General features: G+C 44.0%; 1 long non-coding RNA gene across 18 annotated transcripts in view; it reads right to left on the bottom strand.

The window, feature by feature from the left end:
* Positions 1 to 18,787, bottom strand: part of LOC307181352 — a 1,649,813-nt gene that overhangs the window by 227,193 nt on the left and 1,403,833 nt on the right. Inside the window, exon 14 of one of the 18 annotated variants that reach the window (XR_013826512.1) lies at positions 5,818 to 5,899. The exons of the other annotated variants lie outside the window; for them this stretch is intronic. This is a non-coding gene — a long non-coding RNA (uncharacterized lncRNA). The remainder of the gene's footprint in view (positions 1 to 5,817; positions 5,900 to 18,787) is intronic. 18 annotated transcript variants of the gene reach the window in all.

Genomic DNA, 18,787 nt, shown 5'->3' with positions numbered 1-18,787 from the left:
GCATGGTACCCATTACACGGGTCTCAACTCTCCAGTTTTAAGGTATTCTTCCTTCAGCAAAAACATGCATGTGGAACCCAGAGTATGATCAACCATGTGAATGGGAGACGTGTTCAAATATGTCTCAGTTTTCCTCCCCTGGTACTCGGGTGCAACATTCCAGACGCTTTACTAACAATCTCCCGACTTGGAGAGTCAGTCCCTTTAACCTCCTGTTTGGCCCAGTTTGCAATTTCTGCGGAAGATGAACAGGAATAGCGAGAACCAATGAGAGGCTAGCTGGAGGTGTCTGGACGGGTAAATTTAACTCTCATTTCCCACCAGGAAGAGGAATTAACCAAAGGCTCAGCGTGCCGTGCCGGAACCAGATTAGGTCCTGAAGCCATCCTGCGGTGTTGCGGCCAGGTCACAAGAAAGCGAGTTGAAGAAAGGAGCTCAGGGGCACTGTAATTCACAAACCTGCAGAGATATAAATGACAGCTATCGTCCAAAAATAGACTGAAGTAAGGCTGCCAAGAGGACTTGAAAGCGGGGCAGAATTGCAGGAAACCGATTTCAGGAGGTAGACTGGAATTGCATTGAAAGCATAGGAAAAGAGGCAGAACGTCCACAATGATGCACTTGGCCAAAATGGGCGTATGCGTTTTTTTCCTGAATATATTCAGGAAAAAACGCATACGCCCATTTTGGCCAACCAAGCAAGCTTGCAAAGGAAATCTGCACTACAATGAAGTCTCACTTCCCCCCGGTCAAAAGGGCCATCTGAAAAAAGTGTAAAATCCAGAAAGGCAGGACAGGCCATGGAGAACTGGGAGCCTTGTTATGCTGATGGGCGGGATGTAAATTGCCAACAACCACTCGGGAGAAGTGTATGGTGTTTCCTGAAACATCTAAAAAACAAAGCAACAGAGCCTAGGGCACTTCCACTTATGGTCCTATAGCTTAGGGAAATTAAAATCAAAAAGACACAGCCACCCCAAAGTTTGGAACGGCTCTGTTTACAAGAACCTCGTTTACAGTACAAGTTCAACATCGCAGAAAGTGAAAAATGGATAAAGAAGTTGTGGTATTTACTTACAAAGCAATATCACTCAGCAATGAAATCTGTGTCATCAGGCCCTTAGCAGCACAATGAGTGGATTCAGGTATGATGATTCTAACTGAAGTAAGTCACACAGAAAAAGAAACATCATAAGATATCAGTAATACACGGAATGTAAACTTGGCTACACAGGAACTGAATTACAGAACAGAACAGGGTCTCAAATTTAGAAAAGCAACTTATGCTTGCTTAAGGGTAAAGGTGAGTTGGGGTGCTGCATAAAACCAGAGATTGAAATGAGCACAGATAAAGTTCCTTAAGCCAAATATGGAATAGACAAGAGCTACTCCTTGCTCAACGAAATGGACTCAACACCGCATATTAAACGCCTAAGAATGTACCTGACTAGTAAGTATCTTAAAAACCTATGGATTGCTATGTCTCCGAAAGAGAATCAAGCATGTGTACAGGGGCATAAACGCAGCAGTGATAGGATTGGAGAGGTTCGGTGAGCAAATGAAGACCCTTTGAAGTCATATTGCATGGTACCCATTCCACGGGTCTCAACTCTCCAGGTTTAAGGTATTCTTCCTTCAGCTAAAACATGCATGTGGAACCCAAGTATGATCAACCATGTGAACGGGAGACGTGTTCAAATATGTCTCAGTTTTCCTCCCCTGGTACTCGGGTGCAACATTCCAGACGCTTTACTAACACTCTCCCCACTTGGAGAGTCAGCGCCTTTAACCTCCTGTTTGGCCCAGTTTGCAATTTCTGCGGAAGATGAACAGGAATAGCGAGAACCAATGAGAGGCTAGCTGGAGGTGTCTGGACGGGCAAATTTAACTCTCATTTCCCACCAGGAAGAGGAAATAACCAAAGGCTCAGCGTGCCGTGCCGGAACCAGATTAGGGCCTGAAGCCATCCTGCGGTGTTGCGGCCAGGTCACAAGAAAGCGAGTTGAAGAAAGGAGCTCAGGGGCACTGTAATTCACAAACCTGCAGAGTTATAAATGACAGCTATCGTCCAAAAATAGACTGAAGTAAGGCTGCCAAGAGGACTTGAAAGCGGGGCAGCATTGCAGGAAACCGATTTCAGGAGGTAGACTGGAATTACATTGAAAGCATAGGAAAAGAGGCAGAACGTCCACAATGATGCACTTGGCCAAAAAGGGCGTATGCGTTTTTTCCTGAATATATTCAGGGAAAAACGCATACGCCCTTTTTGGCCAACCAAGCAAGCTTGCAAAGGAAATCTGCACTACAATGAAGTCTCACTTCCCCCCGGTCAAAAGGGCCATCTGAAAGAAGTGTAAAATCCAGAAAGGCAGGACAGGCCATGGAGAACTGGGAGCCTTGTTATGCTGATGGGCGGGATGTAAATTGCCAACAACCACTCGGGAGAAGTGTATGGTGTTTCCTGAAACATCTAAAAAACAAAGCAACAGAGCCTAGGGCACTTCCACTTATGGTCCTATAGCTTAGGGAAATTAAAATCAAAAAGACACAGCCACCCCAAAGTTTGGAACGGCTCTGTTTACAGGAACCTCGTTTACAGTACAAGTTCAACATCGCAGAAAGTGAAAAATGGATAAAGAAGTTGTGGTATTTACTTACAAAGCAATATCACTCAGCAATGAAATCTGTGTCATCAGGCCCTTAGCAGCACAATGAGTGGATTCAGGTATGATGATTCTAACTGAAGTAAGTCACACAGAAAAAGAAACATCATAAGATATCAATAATACACGGAATGTAAACTTGGCTACACAGGAACTGAATTACAGAACAGAACAGGGTCTCAAATTTAGAAAACCAACTTATGCTTGCTTAAGGGTAAAGGTGAGTTGGGGTGCTGCATAAAACCAGAGATTGAAATGAGCACAGATAAAGTTCCTTAAGCCAAATATGGAATAGACAAGAGCTACTCCTTGCTCAACGAAATGGACTCAACACCGCATATTAAACGCCTAAGAATGTACCTGACTAGTAAGTATCTTAAAAACCTATGGATTGCTATGTCTCCGAAAGAGAATCAAGCATGTGTACAGGGGCATAAACGCAGCAGTGATAGGATTGGAGAGGTTCGGTGAGCAAATGAAGACCCTTTGAAGTCATATTGCATGGTACCCATTACACGGGTCTTAACTCTCCAGGTTTAAGGTATTCTTCCTTTAGCTAAAACATGCATGTGGAACCCAAGTATGATCAACCATGTGAACGGGAGACGTGTTCAAATATGTCTCAGTTTTCCTCCCCTGGTACTCGGGTGCAACATTCCAGACGCTTTACTAACACTCTCCCCACTTGGAGAGTCAGCGCCTTTAACCTCCTGTTTGGCCCAGTTTGCAATTTCTGCGGAAGATGAACAGGAATAGCGAGAACCAATGAGAGGCTAGCTGGAGGTGTCTGGACGGGCAAATTTAACTCTCATTTCCCACCAGGAAGAGGAAATAACCAAAGGCTCAGCGTGCCGTGCCGGAACCAGATTAGGGCCTGAAGCCATCCTGCGGTGTTGCGGCCAGGTCACAAGAAAGCGAGTTGAAGAAAGGAGCTCAGGGGCACTGTAATTCACAAACCTGCAGAGATATAAATGACAGCTATCGTCCAAAAATAGACTGAAGTAAGGCTGCCAAGAGGACTTGAAAGTGGGGCAGCATTGCAGGAAACCGATTTCAGGAGGTAGACTGGAATTGCATTGAAAGCATAGGAAAAGAGGCAGAACGTCCACAATGATGCACTTGGCCAAAAAGGGCGTATGCGTTTTTTCCTGAATATATTCAGGGAAAAACGCATACGCCCTTTTTGGCCAACCAAGCAAGCTTGCAAAGGAAATCTGCACTACAATGAAGTCTCACTTCCCCCCGGTCAAAAGGGCCAGCTGAAAGAAGTGTAAAATCCAGAAAGGCAGGACAGGCCATGGAGAACTGGGAGCCTTGTTATGCTGATGGGCGGGATGTAAATTGCCAACAACCACTCGGGAGAAGTGTATGGTGTTTCCTGAAACATCTAAAAAACAAAGCAACAGAACCTAGGGCACTTCCACTTATGGTCCTATAGCTTAGGGAAATTAAAATCAAAAAGACACAGCCACCCCAAAGTTTGGAACGGCTCTGTTTACAAGAACCTCGTTTACAGTACAAGTTCAACATCGCAGAAAGTGAAAAATGGATAAAGAAGTTGTGGTATTCACTTACAAAGCAATATCACTCAGCAATGAAATCTATGTCATCAGGCCCTTAGCATCACAATGAGTGGATTCAGGTATGATGATTCTAACTGAAATAAGTCACACAGAAAAAGAAACATCATAAGATATCACTAATACACGGAATGTAAACTTGCCTACGCAAGAACTGAATTACAGAACAGAACAGGGTCTCAAATTTAGAAAACCAACTTATGCTTGCTTAAGGGTAAAGGTGAGTTGGGGTGCTGCATAAAACCAGAGATTGAAATGAGCACAGATAAAGTTCCTTAAGCCAAATATGGAATAGACAAGAGCTACTCCTTGCTCAACGAAATGGACTCAACACCCCATATTAAACGCCTAAGAATGTACCTGACTAGTAAGTATCTTAAAACCTATGGATTGCTATGTCTCCGAAAGAGAATCAAGCATGTGTACAGGGGCATAAACACAGCAGTGATAAGATTGGAGAGGTTCGGTGAGCAAATGAAGACCCTTTGAAGTCATATTGCATGGTACCCATTCCACGGGTTTCAACTACCCAGGTTTAAGGTATTCTTCCTTCAGCTAAAACATGCATGTGGAACCCAAGTATGATCAACCATGTGAACGGGAGACGTGTTCAAATATGTCTCAGTTTTCCTCCCCTGGTACTCGGGTGCAACATTCCAGACGCTTTACTAACACTCTCCCCACTTGGAGAGTCAGCGCCTTTAACCTCCTGTTTGGCCCAGTTTGCAATTTCTGCGGAAGATGAACAGGAATAGCGAGAACCAATGAGAGGCTAGCTGGAGGTGTCTGGACGGGCAAATTTAACTCTCATTTCCCACCAGGAAGAGGAATTAACCAAAGGCTCAGCGTGCCGTGCCGGAACCAGATTAGAGCCTGAAGCCATCCTGCGGTGTTGCGGCCAGGTCACAAGAAAGCGAGTTGAAGAAAGGAGCTCAGGGGCACTGTAATGCACAAACCTGCAGAGTTATAAATGACAGCTATCGTCCAAAAATAGACTGAAGTAAGGCTGCCAAGAGGACTTGAAAGCGGGGCAGCATTGCAGGAAACCGATTTCAGGAGGTAGACTGGAATTGCATTGAAAGCATAGGAAAAGAGGCAGAACGTCCACAATGATGCACTTGGCCAAAAAGGGCGTATGCGTTTTTTCCTGAATATATTCAGGAAAAAACGCATACGCCCTTTTTGGCCAACCAAGCAAGCTTGCAAAGGAAATCTGCACTACAATGAAGTCTCACTTCCCCCCGGTCAAAAGGGCCATCTGAAAAAAGTGTAAAATCCAGAAAGGCAGGACAGGCCATGGAGAACTGGGAGCCTTGTTATGCTGATGGGTGGGATGTAAATTGCCAACAACCACTCGGGAGAAGTGTATGGTGTTTCCTGAAACATCTAAAAAACAAAGCAACAGAACCTAGGGCACTTCCACTTATGGTCCTATAGCTTAGGGAAATTAAAATCAAAAAGACACAGCCACCCCAAAGTTTGGAACGGCTCCGTTTACAAGAACCTCGTTTACAGTACAAGTTCAACATTGCAGAAAGTGAAAAATGGATAAAGAAGTTGTGGTATTTACTTACAAAGCAATATCACTCAGCAATGAAATCTGTGTCATCAGGTCCTTAGCAGCACAATGAGTGGATTCAGGTATGATGATTCTAACTGAAGTAAGTCACACAGAAAAAGAAACATCATAAGATATCAGTAATACACGGAATGTAAACTTGGCTACACAGGAACTGAATTACAGAACAGAACACGGTCTCAAATTTAGAAAACCAACTTATGCTTGCTTAAGGGGAAAGGTGAGTTGGGGTGCTGCATAAAACCAGAGATTGAAATGAGCACAGATAAAGTTCCTTAAGTCAAATATGGAATAGACAAGAGCTACTCCTTGCTCAACGAAATGGACTCAACACCGCATATTAAACGCCTAAGAATGTACCTGACTAGTAAGTATCTTAAAACCTATGGATTGCTATGTCTCCGAAAGAGAATCAAGCATGTGTACAGGGGCATAAACGCAGCAGTGATAGGATTGGAGAGGTTCGGTGAGCAAATGAAGACCCTTTGAAGGCATATTGCATGGTACCCATTCCACGGGTTTCAACTACCCAGGTTTAAGGTATTCTTCCTTCAGCTAAAACATGCATGTGGAACCTAGAGTATGATCAACCATTTGATCGGGAGACGTGTTCAAATATGTCTCAGTTTTCGTACGCTGGTACTCGGGTGCAACATTCCAGACGCTTTACTAACACTCTCCCGACTTGGAGAGTCAGTCCCTTTAACCTCCTGTTTGGCCCAGTTTGCAATTTCTGCAGAAGATGAACAGGAATAGCAAGAACCAATGAGAGACTAGCTGGAGGTGTCTGGACGGGGAAATTTAACTCTCATTTCCCACCAGGAAGAGGAATTAACCAAAGGCTCAGCGTGCCGTGCCGGAACCAGATTAGGGCCTGAAGCCATCTTGCGGTGTGGCGGCCAGGTCACAAGAAAGCGAGTTGAAGAAAGGAGCTCAGGGGCACTGTAATTCACAAACCTGCAGAATTATAAATGACAGCTATCATCCAAAAATAGACTGAAGTAAGGCTGCCAAGAGGACTTGAAAGCGGGGCAGAATTGCAGGAAACCGATTTCAGGAGGTAGACTGGAATTGCATTGAAAGCATAGGAAAAGAGGCAGAACGTCCACAATGATGCACTTGGCCAAAAAGGGCGTATGCGTTTTTTCCTGAATATATTCAGGAAAAAACGCATACGCCCTTTTTGGCCAACCAAGCAAGCTTGCAAAGGAAATCTGCACTACAATGAAGTCTCAATTCCCCCCGGTCAAAAGGGCCATCTGAAAAAAGTGTAAAATCCAGAAAGGCAGAACAGGCCATGGAGAACTGGGAGCCTTGTTATGCTGATGGGCGGGATGTAAATTGCCAACAGACACTCGGAAGAAGTGTATGGTGTTTCCTGAAACATCTAAAAAACAAAGCAACAGAGCCTAGGGCACTGCCACTTATGGTCCTATAGATTAGGGAAATTAAAATCAAAAAGACACAGCCACCCCAAAGTTTGGGACGCCTCTGTTTACAAGAACCTCGTTTACAGTACAAGTTCAACATCGCAGAAAGTGAAAAATGGATAAAGAAGTTGTGGTATTTACTTACAAAGCAATATCACTCAGCAATGAATTCTCTGTCATCAGGCCCTTAGCATCACAATGAGTGGATTCAGGTATGATGATTCTAACTGAAATAAGTCACACAGAAAAAGAAACATCATAAGATATCAGTAATACACGGAATGTAAACTTGGCTACACAGGAACTGAATTACAGAACAGAACAGGGTCTCAAATTTAGAAAACCAACTTATGCTTGCTTAAGGGTAAAGGTGAGTTGGGGTGCTGCATAAAACCAGAGATTGAAATGAGCACAGATAAAGTTCCTTAAGCCAAATATGGAATAGACAAGAGCTACTCCTTGCTCAACGAAATGGACTCAAAACCCCATATTAAACCCCTAAGAATGTACCTGACTAGTAAGTATCTTAAAACCTATGGATTGCTATGTCTCCAAAAGAGAATCAAGCGTGTGTACAGGGGAATAAACACAGCAGTGATAGGATTGGAGAGGTTCGGTGAGCAAATGAAGACCCTTTGAAGTTATATTGCATGGTACCCATTACACGGGTCTCAACTCTCCAGTTTTAAGGTATTCTTCCTTCAGCTAAAACATGCATGTGGAACCCAGAGTATGATCAACCATGTGAACGGGAGACGTGTTCAAATATGTCTCAGTTTTCCTCCCCTGGTACTCGGGTGCAACATTCCAGACGCTTTACTAACACTCTCCCGACTTGGAGAGTCAGTCCCTTTAACCTCCTGTTTGGCCCAGTTTGCAATTTCTGCGGAAGATGAACAGGAATAGCGAGAACCAATGAGAGGCTAGCTGGAGGTGTCTGGACGGGCAAATTTAACTCTCATTTCCCACCAGGAAGAGGAATTAACCAAAGGCTCAGCATGCCGGGCCGGAACCAGATTAGGGCCTGAAGCCATCATGCGGTGTTGCAGCCAGGTCACAAGAAAGCGAGTTGAAGAAAGGAGCTCAGGGGCACTGTAATTCACAAACCTGCAGAGTTATAAATGACAGCTATCGTCCAAAAATAGACTGAAGTAAGGCTGCCAAGAGGACTTGAAAGCGGGGCAGAATTGCAGGAATCCGATTTCAGGAGGTAGACTGGAATTGCATTGAAAGCATAGGAAAAGAGGCAGAACGTCCACAATGATGCACTTGGCCAAAAAGGGCGTATGCGTTTTTTCCTGAATATATTCAGGAAAAAACGCATACGCCCTTTTTGGCCAACCAAGCAAGCTTGCAAAGGAAATCTGCACTACAATGAAGTCTCACTTCCCCCCGGTCAAAAGGGCCATCTGAAAAAAGTGTAAAATCCAGAAAGGCAACAGGCCATTGAGAACTGGGAGCCTTGTTATGCTGATGGGCGGGATGTAAATTGCCAACAGACACTTGGGAGAAGTGTATGGTGTTTGCTGAAACATCTAAAAAACAAAGCAACAGAGCCTAGGGCACTTCCACTTATGGTCCTATAGCTTAGGGAAATTAAAATCAAAAAGACACAGCCACCCCAAAGTTTGGAACGGCTCTGTTTACAAGAACCTCGTTTACAGTACAAGTTCAACATCGCAGAAAGTGAAAAATGGATAAAGAAGTTGTGGTATTCACTTACAAAGCAATATCACTCAGCAATGAAATCTATGTCATCAGGCCCTTAGCATCGCAATGAGTGGATTCAGGTATGATGATTCTAACTGAAATAAGTCACACAGAAAAAGAAACATCATAAGATATCACTAATACACGGAATGTAAACTTGCCTACACAGGAACTGAATTACAGAACAGAACAGGGTCTCAAATTTAGAAAACCAACTTATGCTTGCTTAAGGGTAAAGGTGAGTTGGGTTGCTGCATAAAACCAGAGATTGAAATGAGCACAGATAAAGTTCCTTAAGCCAAATATGGAATAGACAAGAGCTACTCCTTGCTCAACGAAATGGACTCAACACCCCATATTAAACGCCTAAGAATGTTCCTGACTAGTAAGTATCTTAAAACCTATGGATTGCTATGTCTCCAAAAGAGAATCAAGCATGTGTACAGGGGCATAAACGCAGCAGTGATAGGATTGGAGAGGTTCGGTGAGCAAATGAAGACCCTTTGAAGTCATATTGCATGGTACCCATTCCACGGGTTTCAACTACCCAGGTTTAAGGTATTCTTCCTTCAGCTAAAACATGCATGTGGAACCTAGAGTATGATCAACCATGTGAACGGGAGACGTGTTCAAATATGTCTCAGTTTTCCTCCCCTGGTACTCGGGTGCAACATTCCAGACGCTTTACTAACACTCTCCCCACTTGGAGAGTCAGCGCCTTTAACCTCCTGTTTGGCCCAGTTTGCAATTTCTGCGGAAGATGAACAGGAATAGCGAGAACCAATGAGAGGCTAGCTGGAGGTGTCTGGACGGGCAAATTTAACTCTCATTTCCCACCAGGAAGAGGAAATAACCAAAGGCTCAGCGTGCCGTACCGGAACCAGATTAGGGCCTGAAGCCATCCTGCGGTGTTGCGGCCAGCTCAAAAGAAAGCGAGTTGAACAAAGGAGCTCACGGGCACTGTAGTTCACAAACCTGCAGAGTTATAAATGACAGCTATCGTCCAAAAATAGACTGAAGTAAGGCTGCCAAGAGGACTTGAAAGCGGGGCAGAATTGCAGGAAACCGATTTCAGGAGGTAGACTGGAATTGCATTGAAAGCATAGGAAAAGAGGCAGAACGTCCACAATGATGCACTTGGCCAAAAAGGGCGTATGCGTTTTTTCCTGAATATATTCAGGAAAAAACGCATACGCCCTTTTTGGCCAACCAAGCAAGCTTGCAAAGGAAATCTGCACTACAATGAAGTCTCACTTCCCCCCGGTCAAAAGGGCCATCTGAAAAAAGTGTAAAATCCAGAAAGGCAGGACAGGCCATGGAGAACTGGGAGCCTTGTTATGCTGGTGGGTGGGATGTAAATTGCCAACAACCACTCGGGAGAAGTGTATGGTGTTTCCTGAAACATCTAAAAAACAAAGCAACAGAGCCTAGGGCACTTCCACTTATGGTCCTATAGCTTAGGGAAATTAAAATGAAAAAGACACAGCCACCCCAAAGTTTGGAACGGCTCTGTTTACAAGAACCTCGTTTACAATACAAGTTCAACATCGCAGAAAGTGAAAAATGGATAAAGAAGTTGTGGTATTTACTTACAAAGCAATATCACTCAGCAATGAAATCTATGTCATCAGACCCTTAGCATCACAATGAGTGGATTCAGGTATGATGATTCTAACTGAAGTAAGTCACACAGAAAAAGAAACATCATAAGATATCACTAATACACGGAATGTAAACTTGCCTACACAGGAACTGAATTACAGAACAGAACAGGGTCTCAAATTTAGAAAACCAACTTATGCTTGCTTAAGGGGAAATGTGAGTTGGGGTGCTGCATAAAACCAGAGATTGAAATGAGCACAGATAAAGTTCCTTAAGCCAAATATGGAATAGACAAGAGCTACTCCTTGCTCAACGAAATGGACTCAACACCCCATATTAAACGCCTAAGAATGTTCCTGACTAGTAAGTATCTTAAAACCTATGGATTGCTATGTCTCCAAAAGAGAATCAAGCATGTGTACAGGGGCATAAACGCAGCAGTGATAGGATTGGAGAGGTTCGGTGCGCAAATGAAGACACTTTGAAGTCATATTGCATGGTACCCATTCCACGGGTTTCAACTACCCAGGTTTTAGGTATTCTTCCTTCAGCTAAAACATGCATGTGGAACCTAGAGTATGATCAACCATGTGATCGGGAGACGTGTTCAAATATGTCTCAGTTTTTGTACCCTGGTACTCGGGTGCAACATTCCAGACGCTTTACTAACACTCTCCCGACTTGGAGAGTCAGTCCCTTTAACCTCCTGTTTGGCCCAGTTTGCAATTTCTGCGGAAGATGAACAGGAATAGCGAGAACCAATGAGAGACTAGCTGGAGGTGTCTGGACGGGCAAATTTAACTCTCATTTCCCACCAGGAAGAGGAATTAACCAAAGGCTCAGCGTGCCGTGCCGGAACCAGATTAGGTCCTGAAGCCATCCTGCGGTGTTGCGGCCAGGTCACAAGAAAGCGAGTTGAAGAAAGGAGCTCAGGGGCACTGTAATTCACAAACCTGCAGAGTTATAAATGACAGCTATCGTCCAAAAATAGACTGAAGTAAGGCTGCCAAGAGGACTTGAAAGCAGGGCAGAATTGCAGGAAACCGATTTCAGGAGGTAGACTGGAATTGCATTGAAAGCATAGGAAAAGAGGCAGAACGTCCACAATGATGCACTTGGCCAAAAAGGGCGTATGCGTTTTTTCTGAATATATTCAGGAAAAAAAGCATACGCCCTTTTTGGCCAACCAAGCAAGCTTGCAAAGGAAATCTGCACTACAATGAAGTCTCACTTCCCCCCGGTCAAAAGGTCCATCTGAAAAAAGTGTAAAATCCAGAAAGGCAGGACAGGCCATGGAGAACTGGGAGCCTTGTTATGCTGATGGGCGGGATGTAAATTGCCAACAGACACTCGGGAGAAGTGCATGGTGTTTCCTGAAACATCTAAAAAACAAAGCAACAGAGCCTAGGGCACTTCCACTTATGGTCCTATAGCTTAGGGAATTTAAAATCAAAAAGACACAGCCACCCCAAAGTTTGGAACGGCTCTGTTTACAAGAACCTCGTTTACAGTACAAGTTCAACATCGCAGAAAGTGAAAAATGGATAAAGAACTTGTGGTACTTACGTACAATGCAGTATCACTCAGCAATGAAATCTATGTCATCAGGCCCGTAGCAGCATAATGATTAGATTCAGGTACGATGATTCTAACTGAAATAAGTCACACAGAAAAAGAAACATCATAAGATATCACTAATACACGGAATGTAAACTTGGCTACACAGGAACTGAATTCCAAAACAGAACAGGGTCTCAAATTTAGAAAACCAACTTATGCTTGCTTAAGGGGAAAGGTGAGTTGGGTTGCTGTATAAAACCAGAGATTGAAATGAGCACAGATAAAGTTCCTTAAGCCAACTATGGAATAGACAAGAGCTACTCCTTGCTCAACGAAATGGACTCAACACCGCATATTAAACGCCTAAGAATGTACCTGACTAGTAAGTATCTTAAAACCTATGGATTGCTATGTCTCCGAAAGAGAATCAAGCATGTGTACAGGGGCATAAACGCAGCAGTGATAGGATTGGAGAGGTTCGGTGAGCAAATGAAGACCCTTTGAAGTCATATTGCATGGTACCCATTCCACGGGTTTCAACTACCCAGGTTTTAGGTATTCTTCCTTCAGCTAAAACATGCATGTGGAACCCAAGTATGATCAACCATGTGAACGGGAGACGTGTTCAAATATGTCTCAGTTTTCCTCCCCTGGTACTCGGGTGCAACATTCCAGACGCTTTACTAACACTCTCCCCACTTGGAGAGTCAGCGCCTTTAACCTCCTGTTTGGCCCAGTTTGCAATTTCTGCGGAAGATGAACAGGAATAGCGAGAACCAATGAGAGGCTAGCTGGAGGTGTCTGGACGGGCAAATTTAACTCTCATTTCCCACCAGGAAGAGGAAATAACCAAAGGCTCAGTGTGCCATGCCGGAACCAGATTAGGGCCTGAAGCCATCCTGCGGTGTTGCGGCCAGGTCACAAGAAAGCGAGTTGAAGAAAGGAGCTCAGGGGCACTGTAATTCACAAACCTGCAGAGTTATAAATGACAGCTATCGTCCAAAAATAGACTGAAGTAAGGCTGCCAAGAGGACTTGAAAGCGGGGCAGAATTGCAGGAAACCGATTTCAGGAGGTAGACTGGAATTGCATTGAAAGCATAGGAAAAGAGGCAGAACGTCCACAATGATGCACTTGGCCAAAAAGGGCGTATGCGTTTTTTCCTGAATATATTCAGGAAAAAACGCATACGCCCTTTTTGGCCAACCAAGCAAGCTTGCAAAGGAAATCTGCACTACAATGAAGTCTCACTTCCCCCCGGTCAAAAGGGCCCTCTGAAAAAAGTGTAAAATCCAGAAAGGCAGGACAGGCCATGGAGAACTGGGAGCCTTGTTATGCTGATGGGCGGGATGTAAATTGCCAACAACCACTCGGGAGAAGTGTATGGTGTTTCCTGAAACATCTAAAAAACAAAGCAACAGAACCTAGGGCACTTCCACTTATGGTCCTATAGCTTGGGGGGGGGGGGAATTAAAATCAAAAAGACACAGCCACCCCAAAGTTTGGAACGGCTCTGTTTACAAGAACCTCGTTTACAGTACAAGTTCAACATCGCAGAAAGTGAAAAATGGAGAAAGAAGTTGTGGTATTTACTTACAAAGCAATATCACTCAGCAATGAAATCTGTGTCATCAGGCCCTTAGCAGCACAATGAGTGGATTCAGGTATGATGATTCTAACTGAAATAAGTCACACAGAAAAAGAAACATCATAAGATATCAGTAATACATGGAATGTAAACTTGGCTACACAGGAACTGAATTACAGAACAGAACAGGGTTTCAAATTTAGAAAACCAACTTATGCTTGCTTAAGGGTAAAGGTGAGTTGGGGTGCTGCATAAAACCAGAGATTGAAATGAGAACAGATAAAGTTCCTTAAGCCAAATATGGAATAGACAAGAGCTACTCCTTGCTCAACGAAATGGACTCAACACCGCATATTAAACGCCTAAGAATGTACCTGACTAGTAAGTATCTTAAAACCTATGGATTGCTATGTCTCCGAAAGAGAATCAAGCATGTGTACAGGGGCATAAACGCAGCATTGATAGGATTGGAGAGGTTCGGTGAGCAAATGAAGAGCCTTTGAAGTCATATTGCATGGTACCCATTCCACGGGTTTCAACTACCCAGGTTTTAGGTATTCTTCCTTCAGCTAAAACATGCATGTGGAACCCAAGTATGATCAACCATGTGAACGGCAGACGTGTTCAAATATGTCTCAGTTTTCCTCCCCTGGTACTCGGGTGCAACATTCCAGACGCTTTACTAACACTCTCCCCACTTGGAGAGTCAGCGCCTTTAACCTCCTGTTTGGCCCAGTTTGCAATTTCTGCGGAAGATGAACAGGAATAGCGAGAACCAATGAGAGACTAGCTGGAGGTGTCTGGACGGGCAAATTTAACTCTCATTTCCCACCAGGAAGAGGAAATAACCAAAGGCTCAGCGTGCCGTGCCGGAACCAGATTAGGGCCTGAAGCCATCCTGCGGTGTTGCGGCCAGGTCACAAGAAAGCGAGTTGAAGAAACGAGCTCAGGGGCACTGAAATTCACAAACCTGCAGAGTTATAAATGACAGCTATCGTCCAAAAATAGACTGAAGTAAGGCTGCCAAGAGGACTTGAAAGCGGGGCAGAATTGCAGGAAACCGATTTCAGGAGGTAGACTGGAATTGCATTGAAAGCATAGGAAAAGAGGCAGAACGTCCACAATGATGCACTTGGCCAAAAAGGGCGTATGCGTTTTTTCCTGAATATATTCATGAAAAAACGCATACGCCCTTTTTGGCCAACCAAGCAAGCTTGCAAAGGAAATCTGCACTACAATGAAGTCTCACTTCCCCCCGGTCAAAAGGGCCATCTGAAAAAAGTGTAAAATCCAGAAAGGCAGGATAGGCCATGGAGAACTGGGAGCCTTGTTATGCTGATGGGCGGGATGTAAATTGACAACAGACACTCAGGAGAAGTGTATGGTGTTTCCTGAAACATCTAAAAAACAAAGCAACAGAGCCTAGGGCACTTCCACTTATGGTCCTATAGCTTAGGGAAATTAAAATCAAAAAGACACAGCCACCCCAAAGTTTGGGACCCCTCCATTTACAAGAACCTCGGTTACTGTACAAGTTCAATATCACAGAAAGTGAAAAATGGATAAAGAACTTTTGGTACTTACGTACAATGCAGTATCACTCAGCAATGCAATCTATGTCATCAGGACCGTAGCAGCATAATGAGTGGATTCAGGTACGATGATTCTAACTGAAATAAGTCACACAGAAAAAGAAACATCATAAGATATCAGTAATACACGGAATGTAAACTTGGCTACACAGGAACTGCATTCCAAAACAGAACAGGGTCTCAAATTTAGAAAACCAACTTATGCTTGCTTAAGGGGAAAGGTGAGTTGGGGTGCTGCATAAAACCAGAGATTGAAATGAGCACAGATAAAGTTCCTTAAGCCAAATATGGAATAGACAAGAACTACTCCTTGCTCAACGAAATGGACTCAACACCCCATATTAAACGCCTAAGAATGTACCTGACTAGTAAGTATCTTAAAACCTATGGATTGCTATGTCTCCAAAAGAGAATCAAGCGTGTGTACAGGGGCATAAACGCAGCAGTGATACGATTGGAGAGGTTCGGTGAGCAAATGAAGACCCTTTGAAGTCATATTGCATGGTACCCATTACACGGGTCTCAACTCTCCAGGTTTAAGGTATTCTTCCTTCAGCTAAAACATGCATGTGGAACCCAAGTATGATCAACCATGTGAACGGGAGACGTGTTCAAATATGTCTCAGTTTTCCTCCCCTGGTACTCGGGTGCAACATTCCAGACGCTTTACTAACACTCTCCCGACTTGGAGAGTCAGTCCCTTTAACCTCCTGTTTGGCCCAGTTTGCAATTTCTGCGGAAGTTGAACAGGAATAGCGAGAACCAATGAGAGGCTAGCTGGAGGTGTCTGGACGGGCAAATTTAACTCTCATTTCCCACCAGGAAGAGGAATTAACGAAAGGCTCAGCATGCCGGGCCGGAACCAGATTAGGGCCTGAAGCCAACCTGCGGTGTTGCGGCCAGGTCACAAGAAAGCGAGTTGAAGAAAGGAGCTCAGGGGCACTGTAATTCACAAACCTGCAGAGTTATAAATGACAGCTATCGTCCAAAAATAGACTGAAGTAAGGCTGCCAAGAGGACTTGAAAGCGGGGCAGAATTGCAGGAAACCGATTTCAGGAGGTAGACTGGAATTGCATTGAAAGCATAGGAAAAGAGGCAGAACGTCCACAATGATGCACTTGGCCAAAAAGGGCGTATGCGTTTTTTCCTGAATATATTCAGGAAAAAACGCATACGCCCTTTTTGGCCAACCAAGCAAGCTTGCAAAGGAAATCTGCACTACAATGAAGTCTCACTTCCCCCCGGTCAAAAGGGCCATCTGAAAAAAGTGTAAAATCCAGAAAGGCAGGACAGGCCATGGAGAACTGGGAGCCTTGTTATGCTGATGGGCGGGATGTAAATTGCCAACAGCCACTGGGGTGAAGTGTATGGTGTTTCCTGAAACATCTAAAAAACAAAGCAACAGAGCCTAGGGCACTTCCACTTATGGTCCTATAGCTTAGGGAAATTAAAATCAAAAAGACACAGCCACCCCAAAGTTTCGAAAGGCTCTGTTTACAAGAACCTCGTTTACAGTACAAGTTCAACATCGCAGAAAGTGAAAAATGGATAAAGAAGTTGTGGTATTTACTTACAAAGCAATATCACTCAGCAATGAAATCTGTGTCACAAGGCCCTTAGCAGCACAATGAGTGAATTCAGGTATGATGATTCTAACTGAAATAAGTCACACAGAAAAAGAAACATCATAAGATATCAGTAATAAACGGAATGGAAACTTGGCTACACAGGAACAGAATTACAGAACAGAAAAGGGTCTCAAATTTAGAAAACCAACTTATGCTTGCTTAAGGGTAAAGGTGAGTTGGGGTGCTGCATAAAACCAGAGATTGAAATGAGCACAGATAAAGTTCCTTAAGCCAAATATGGAATAGACAAGAGCTACTCCTTGCTCAACGAAATGGACTCAACACCGCATATTAAACGCCTAAGAATGTACCTGACTAGTAAGTATCTTACAACCTATGGATTGCTAAGTCTCTGAAACAGAATCAAGCATGTGTATAGGGGCATAAACGCAGCAGTGATAGGATTGGAGAGGTTCGGTGAGCAAATGAAGACCCTTTGAAGTCATATTGCATGGTACCCATTACACGGGTCTTAACTCTCCAGGTTTAAGGTATTCTTCCTTCAGCTAAAACATGCATGTGGAACCCAAGTATGATCAACCATGTGAACGGGAGACGTGTTCAAATATGTCTCAGTTTTCCTCCCCTGGTACTCGGGTGCAACATTCCAGACGCTTTACTAACACTCTCCCCACTTGGAGAGTCAGCGCCTTTAACCTCCTGTTTGGCCCAGTTTGCAATTTCTGCGGAAGATGAACAGGAATAGCGAGAACCAATGAGAGACTAGCTGGAGGTGTCTGGACGGGCAAATTTAACTCTCATTTCCCACCAGGAAGAGGAAATAACCAAAGGCTCAGCGTGCCGTGCCAGAACCAGATTAGGGCCTGAAGACATCCTGCGGTGCTGCGGCCAGGTCACAAGAAAGCGAGTTGAAGAAAGGAGCTCAGGGGCACTGTAATTCACAAACCTGCAGAGTTATAAATGACAGCTATCGTCCAAAAATAGACTGAAGTAAGGCTGCCAAGAGGACTTGAAAGCGGGGCAGAATTGCAGGAAACCGATTTCAGGAGGTAGACTGGAATTGCATTGAAAGCATAGGAAAAGAGGCAGAACGTCCACAATGATGCACTTGGCCAAAAAGGGCGTATGCGTTTTTTCCTGAATATATTCAGGAAAAAACGCATACGCCCTTTTTGGCCAACCAAGCAAGCTTGCAAAGGAAATCTGCACTACAATGAAGTCTCACTTCCCCCCGGTCAAAAGGGCCATCTGAAAAAAGTGTAAAATCCAGAAAGGCAGGACAGGCCATGGAGAACTGGGAGCCTTGTTATGCTGATGGGCGGGATGTAAATTGCCAACAACCACTCGGGAGAAGTGTATGGTGTTTCCTGAAACATCTAAAAAACAAAGCAACAGAACCTAGGGCACTTCCACTTATGGTCCTATAGCTTAGGGAAATTAAAATCAAAAAGACACAGCCACCCCAAAGTTTGGAACGGCTCCGTTTACAAGAACCTCGTTTACAGTACAAGTTCAACATCGCAGAAAGTGAAAAATGGATAAAGAAGTTGTGGTATTTACTTACAAAGCAATATCACTCAGCAATGAAATCTGTGTCATCAGGCCCTTAGCAGCACAATGAGTGGATTCAGGTATGATGATTCTAACTGAAGTAAGTCACACAGAAAAAGAAACATCATAAGATATCAGTAATACACGGAATGTAAACTTGGCTACACAGGAACTGAATTACAGAACAGAACAGGGTCTCAAATTTAGAAAACCAACTTATGCTTGCTTAAGGGTAAAGGTGAGTTGGGGTGCTGCATAAAACCAGAGATTGAAATGAGCACAGATAAAGTTCCTTAAGTCAAATATGGAATAGACAAGAGCTACTCCTTGCTCAACGAAATGG

The sequence above is a fragment of the Stenella coeruleoalba genome (genome assembly GCF_951394435.1).
Source record: "Stenella coeruleoalba genome assembly, contig: scaffold_48, whole genome shotgun sequence".
NCBI lineage: Eukaryota > Metazoa > Chordata > Mammalia > Artiodactyla > Delphinidae > Stenella > Stenella coeruleoalba.
This window is presented reverse-complemented; position numbering and strand designations above follow the sequence as displayed.